Below are 6,892 nucleotides of genomic sequence, written 5' to 3'. Positions count from 1 at the left end.
CAATATGTTCTGACGTAAAACAAGGTCCTTCTACCTACAAGCTTTGGGAAAAAATAAATGGCTTGAGAAATCAAATAGATTCGGATCATTAATTCTCATTTGCCTCGAGAGGGAAAATAGCCTGCGAGCAGCAATCTCAACTGCTTGTGCATAAAGTCTCCTCTCTGCCGACCTCCAGGAGGGGAAAAATAAATGGAGCCCCCCAAGTCCCTCCGGACCATCTCTTACCATTACAATAAAGAGTCCGTGCATGTCCCACCACTGTCTGCTCAAATTACCCGTGGCTTTAGAAACAAAAGAGAATTTTTATTGAGATTGCACAAATCTCGTCGTCGTTCATTCTTATGCCTGCCTGGCTTCTCAAGGTGGTGGCACTATTCGCGATCTGCGCAGGAAGAGGGACTTATTGCTCGCTCAGGATCCCTTCTCGTTATTCTCGAATTGAAAGTCGAGAAGGGAAATGCGCCTCTATGTAAATGAGTTGGAAATAACTTTGATTGTGCGAATTAGAATGCTGCGTCGCTCCGCACTGACTCCGTGATATTCTTGCGGGGCGGTAAAAGTTGCGACAAGTGATCGTTCCACATTGGATCACCAATTTGCTTCCCAGGCGAGAGGGCTTGAAAGATGACATTGGCTGTCCTGGTTCAGTTCCTCCAGACTGAGAGTGCCCAAATCGACAAAGGAAAAGCCTTCGAGTCCCATCCTAGGAATCCGTTCCTTTGACTCTGATCCCTGTGGATCATAATCGTCATCCTACCTACCTTGCTCCAATTCTTGCCCGGGGATGCTCCCTCGTCAACTCATCCCATTCGCTTAGATACCACTTCCATCCGTGAGCACAATGTGGACAGAGGAAGATGAACTTGTCAGGCAAGTCACCTCGATTTGGGCGAGGTCTCACGGGGCCCCTTTTGAGCGGAAATGAACCCCCGACCCAATGGCTGGCTGCCTAGCTAGCCTGGCCGAGCTTGGTTGAGGCACTTCAAGTACTGGTGTTCCTAGGACAGATGAGGGTACATAAACCAAGATCCCAACCAGGGTCTTTTTGGCATGTCTCTGAGTCCTAACCCAAATGTTGAGATGCTGGCAGGGCTGAGGGAGGATTGCCAAATGAAAGGGCTCTCCAAGAGCAGTCAGTGTTCTCCACCGGTAGTGGTAGATGAACCCCACTTCTGAGGTATTGCACCTAGCCCATCATGTACTTTGGCACTTGGCTCTCTTCTTGACTCTTGGCTCGAGCTCTCTTTGTGTTTTGTTGCGATTGAAAGAATTTTGAACGGATATGCGAATGTGTCGGAGTGACATCACATTGTTCATGATAGACCCCCCAGAACGAAATCCATTTGGAACAGGAACCGTAAAAGCACTCTCCATGAATATTCTAGCACCCATTGTAGTTTATGGCAAGTGCCTCGAGATATAAAGGAAGAGACCCCAAGTGCAAGTAGCAGGGCAACTCTGTGCATGCACTAAGGATGTACTAATTCACATAGGCCCTTTCTCAACGGCAAAATGCCGGCTCGCGAATAATTTAATTGATACGATGAATGAGGATATCGCTCTCGCTATCTGTCCTCTTCAAAGACGTCCCACATAAAGATATGCTGATATATGGACTCAAGAAACAATGCCATGGTCTTCTGGAAAGGTTTCACTAGTAAGAGACGACGATTTAATGTAAGACATATTCTCTCACACTGAAGCTACTGGTAAGAGAGCCGAATCATCATAATGTTTAGAAAGGCGAGTTTGGAAGGGGAAGAGGAAGAGGAATGGCATACAGTATTCCCTCTTTTACATGTTATTGACAATAGGCTTGTATGCTCGCTAGATGAGCGAGAGACAAAAGGACATCAAGGACGGAAAAGGGCCCTCAAATTCAAGGGAAAGAGATCGACTGCAAATGCTAACCAATCGAGATACAGATGAGCCTGATCTCACGGAGCAGCAAGCTGGAGCCATCATCACATACGATGAGGATCGAGTAAGCACTGTATGGTGGTCCTTCCTCGTTGGTTCCATCCGTCCATCCGTCCCTGGGGAACGAAAACAATGAGTCTCTTTGCCATCTCGGGCTTTTCGAGTCGTTTCGTGGAATTGGCCAGCCAAGAGATACATATGCTCTAGTTACGTTAGTGTCCCTGTTTTCGAGTGTTCCAGCCGCTGAGTGCCCCTGGGTAATGGAACACAATGGACGATAGATTGCATTCCTTACATAGCGACGTATGTAGCCATTGCCTCTTTGGTCCTTGTTGCAATTACCCTCTTTCCTTGAATAATGAGAGCATGATCACCCAAAGATCCTTTTATATAGGTCACATCCGCATGCCATATGAAACGATAAAGCTGTCAGGCAGGCGATCACAAATCATTATTTGTTCATCTTCTAAAGCCAATATGAATTGAAATAGATTGACGAACAAACGACCAGTGCGTTAAAACAAGGCAACCCTTTTCCCCTGGTGCAAACAATGTTCATAAAAGTGGATGGAGTTGAAGTGATGAGAACTTCCAATTCATGCGTACATAAAAGAAATTCATCCCCATCCATAACCCACCCCGAATCAAACTGAAAAGGCTCCCCGCTTCCACTGACGTGGACCGGGTAGTGCTTAGTCCTAGAAGACGGCGGCTCCCAGCTCTAAATCCCCTCTTTCTACACACAGATCTCCAACTATTGTACGTAGTAGCAGTAGCACTACTCCAATGGTAATTCTCCATCTTCCGTTTGCCGTCTGAGTCATCTCTCCTCTCTCAATGACTTAGAAAAACGACGGGTTGTCCCCCTTCTCCATATCTCAACCGGGTGTTCAAAGTTCTCAACCTCGGGAACAACTTGGTCGTTCGGGATCCTCGGATCTTCCGCTACGTTATGAAGAGGTTGTTCAAGAGAGTTTATGGTTGTTTTAGCTTGTCTTTCCACAAATCCTAATACTAACAACCCCCTTGGTTAGAGGGTGGGCTCCACCCTTCGCCGCGTCGTTTCTTGAGAGAAAAAAATCCGTAGGAAACCGATAAAACATGACGAGAATAGCAGTTCCACCCTGTGCAATTACGCCGAAGCCGCTCAGTGGGACATGAGCTCAAATAATTGAACTAAATACTTTTGCAAAGACGAGCCGTTGTAAATACGGAACAACCAAATCTCCTCGAGTACTACCGTGAGTCCAAACTTGCTGTTGCTACCAACTCACCGACCGACCGAGCAACCAAGCCAGAAGTTAGGCATCAAGAGTTGGCCAACCAACCATTGGCCTGGAGACTTGGTTGTCTCTCTTTCCCTCTCTCCGACTGTTCCCGTCTTCGTTCAAATGAGAGCAGCCAAGCCCCCCGAAGGAGTCTGGGTTTCCTAGGGTGAGACCCCCATGGTTGGCTGCGACTGGAAATCCTTCGAAGTTCTCCAATTAGACTGCACATATGGTATTTTCCAGCGCGGCATGAATTCCTCTCAGATTTTCCAAGCTTGTCCATCCATCCTGAGGAGAGAGATTACTCGTCGTCATGTTCGACGTTCTCCGTGATTCGGGTTGGTCTTCTTGGCCGACATTCGGATTAAATGGCTGACTTTGAATTGAGGATGTAAATCTTCATGGTTAACATGATAAACAGGGGACATAAAACAATGTGTTTAACAAGCTCAATGCTCTCTGATTTATGGGAGAATTTCACGCCTCTTATAAATGCATGGAGAGAGCGAGAGATTCCGAAGCACGTGGTCGGCCGGCATGAGCAATTGAGCATCACGTACTTCGTACACTTCATCATACAAGGGAGGTACCACTAGAAGTAGTGGTAGTAGTAGTAGTAGGAGTAGTAGTAGTAGTAGTAGAAGTAGTAGTAGTAGTAGTAGCTGTTGTAGTTACAGTACTGGCAGTAGTTGGCGTGATAGCCCAGCTATCAACACGGCTAATTTATATCTCACCGATTCAATTGGAGAAATTTCATGCTCAATTTTTCATCCATGAAAGCAAGAACGAAAAGCAAAAGCAAATTGAGCTCCGGCACTTTTCCCTTTTTGATGGATGGCGTGACTTGACCAACACTTAGCATACCAATTGGCTTCAAATTTCAGGTTATTGGAGAAAACCGCCTCTTGGCTTTGGTGCTCCCTGGCAGTCCAATATCATATCAAATTTGACAGATTTCTCAATTTTTCGACACACCCCAGGCTTGAGGCTAGAGCAAAAGGGGCCCTCGTCGTCTTAGGTTTCTCCATATTCATGGCCTATTTTAAGAGGCTACAATCACGGGATGACGATCATAATGATGAAGAAGAGGCAGAAGATGATGTTGACGGGCGCCGACTGTTGTCTGGTGGCTATCTTTTTCCAGCTTGCCGTGCTTTAAATAGAGAAATAATAGGCTTTTATCCCAAGCATGCAACCGCTCCTCTTGAACGAAGAAGCCCCTCCAAGAAAAGTGACCATGTATGAATATTATCCAAAGACAGATTGATCGCGTTGGAAAATGAAGCAGCGGCGGCAGTAGCCAAGCTCTCCCATCCTCTTCACTCTCAACTAAAACGGTAGATAAAAATGGGGTCCACATCATACTCATACAACAGAAGAACTCGTAATATGCGGGCTTGGAGGAGTCAAATTTTGAAGATCTGAATCGTCCTCCGAGCCTCCTCACAGAACCCTCCTCCCAACCAGTGAGAGTGAGTTACTCCATCACACTGGACACTCGACTTTATCGGACTTTGGACATTGAGTGATGAATGAGGCCTTTGGAAGTGTGAAGTAAAAAGAATAGAGTGACAGATTGAGCTTTGAACGGTACGATCGAGGAAGATGAGATTCCCGCAATACTTGTTGGCAAAGCCATACTCCTCTTGTCGGGACTATTTTGGGAGCTGATATCGGGAAATGCCGACCATTTTGTTACCCACTCTTTAGGGTTGGTGCACTTGTGGGAACATGAAGGCCGTATTGCAGGAGCCAAGCCAATCACCAAGAAAGTGGTGCGAGAGAGAGAGACATACGCACACACAAACACACTCAAAGGGGACAGAGAGAGTGATGCACACGGAAAAGTAAACTCGTAGACCATTTCCAATATTGCACCAGTTCTGTTGTCGCAAGGTCACACCGCAAGTTTGATGGAAGGGCCTAGGCACTGAGGGACTGATGCCCAACTTACTTGCGCCACATTAAGACATCTTCCCCCTGATGTTCTTCTCCGGATTGGTCATTTTGACGCTATTGGTTAACTGCCCTTGTGATAAAGAAGATAACAGAAGCTTAGACAAAGTCATTTGTCCATCTTGACCGCCTTGTCACTTGAAATTAGATTTGACGGCTGGCTTACGAGTCTCTTTTGAGAGAGAAAGAGGCGGTCACGCTCCGCCCACCCTTTCAAGACAACGCGATGAGCTTGATGATAATCATCGCAATAATAGCAGGAATGGTCAGTCGGAACAACTCTTTACCTCGGGCAATGCAGACTTCTTTTGTTGTCTTACGAAAGCTGGCTAAGATTAGAGCAAATAAAAGAACCTCATCTCCCATCAACCCATCCCATAAGAGAGAGATACAGGAGAGGGTCCAATAGTTGTGAAGACAAGAATTCCATGAGATGGCCTAACTATCAAAATTCCTAATATGATTGGTCAACGTAACTCCATCAAAGTTTCGTGATTGTCCTTCAAGGCACCATTCTTGTGTCTCTTCACATGAAGCTAATTAAGACATTGAGCACAATGCTCATGGCTTGAGTAGTCCCAAGTTGTTGGATATTTAACGCAGACTTTATTTAAAAGTGGAAGCCTGGGTGGTCTGAAAAATTGACGATTTCAAATGCCTCATTAACTTGGCTCATGTCACCGAATAAACCATCACGATCACCCACATATGGGTATGAAAAATTCAATTGGAGGTGGGAGGTGGCATTCATCAGAAATATTTGATTAAGCTCCAGTTTCATTCATTTCGGACAGTATCATTCAATCACACACACCTTTTTAAAGTCGCAGTCAACAGTAACCAGTTTTTTTTATTAGCGATTGATTGATCGACTTGCCGCTTTCTCAGTTAAAGCAGCAGCCCAATGATTATCACCTCGCCCTAAATTGGAAGGAGGCTTGTTTTGGCTTTCTGTGGTGATAATTTGCCAACCTCAGGTTTTGTCCATTTAAGGATCATTGGACGATAAGCTTCTCGCGCAACCATGGCTTTTTGGTTTTGGGTCCGAGCTTGATTCCAAAAATGGCCCTATGGCAGCCAGGCACTTATCTCTACGATGAGGTCTCACCTCAATGAAGTTGGCTCCTATTTTGACAAATGACTCCATTTGGGTCGATAAGAGCTTTTTTAGTCGTTTTAATTGTCAATCAAAGGCGCTTGATGTGTGCCAAAAAGCCAATCATGGACGAGCCACGAACCTTTTACTGATATGAGATGGATGTTGAGGGATGAAGGAAGAAGCTTGGGCCACGAATGCTCCTTGGATCTGGTCAAAACATGTCCTCCCTCCTCCAGGTTATTTGTCCGAGTTGCCGGAGAATAAATGCTGAATTTACAAGTTGAAGTGAGTCGGGAAGGGTCAAAGTTATCTGGCTTTTGTCCCCCGAATCTATTCAAAAGCACTTTGAAGAAATTTGTCCGAACAAATGGAAACGAGCAGAGAATAATTTTAACGAGGACGACAAAGACGACCAGGGTTCGTTAGGGCAATTGAGCAGTCACGAATTTATGGAAAATCAATAGGCTCTGACATTTCGGGGAGAGGAGAAGTAATTTCAAGTTCCAGCGAAGCCCGCAGTTCCTGGGTATTGGGTGGCAAAACGAGAATGGGTTCACGAGGGGTGGCCACATTGTTGTACAAGGAGCGTTAATGGCCGTTTGTTTTGTCTTCGGGTCATAAAAATCTTTTTCCTTCGCTCTTCCAG

Source organism: Tigriopus californicus, chromosome 9 (genome assembly GCF_007210705.1).
Source record: "Tigriopus californicus strain San Diego chromosome 9, Tcal_SD_v2.1, whole genome shotgun sequence".
Classification (NCBI taxonomy): Eukaryota; Metazoa; Arthropoda; class Copepoda; order Harpacticoida; family Harpacticidae; genus Tigriopus; species Tigriopus californicus.
Note: the sequence above shows the minus strand (reverse complement) of the source record.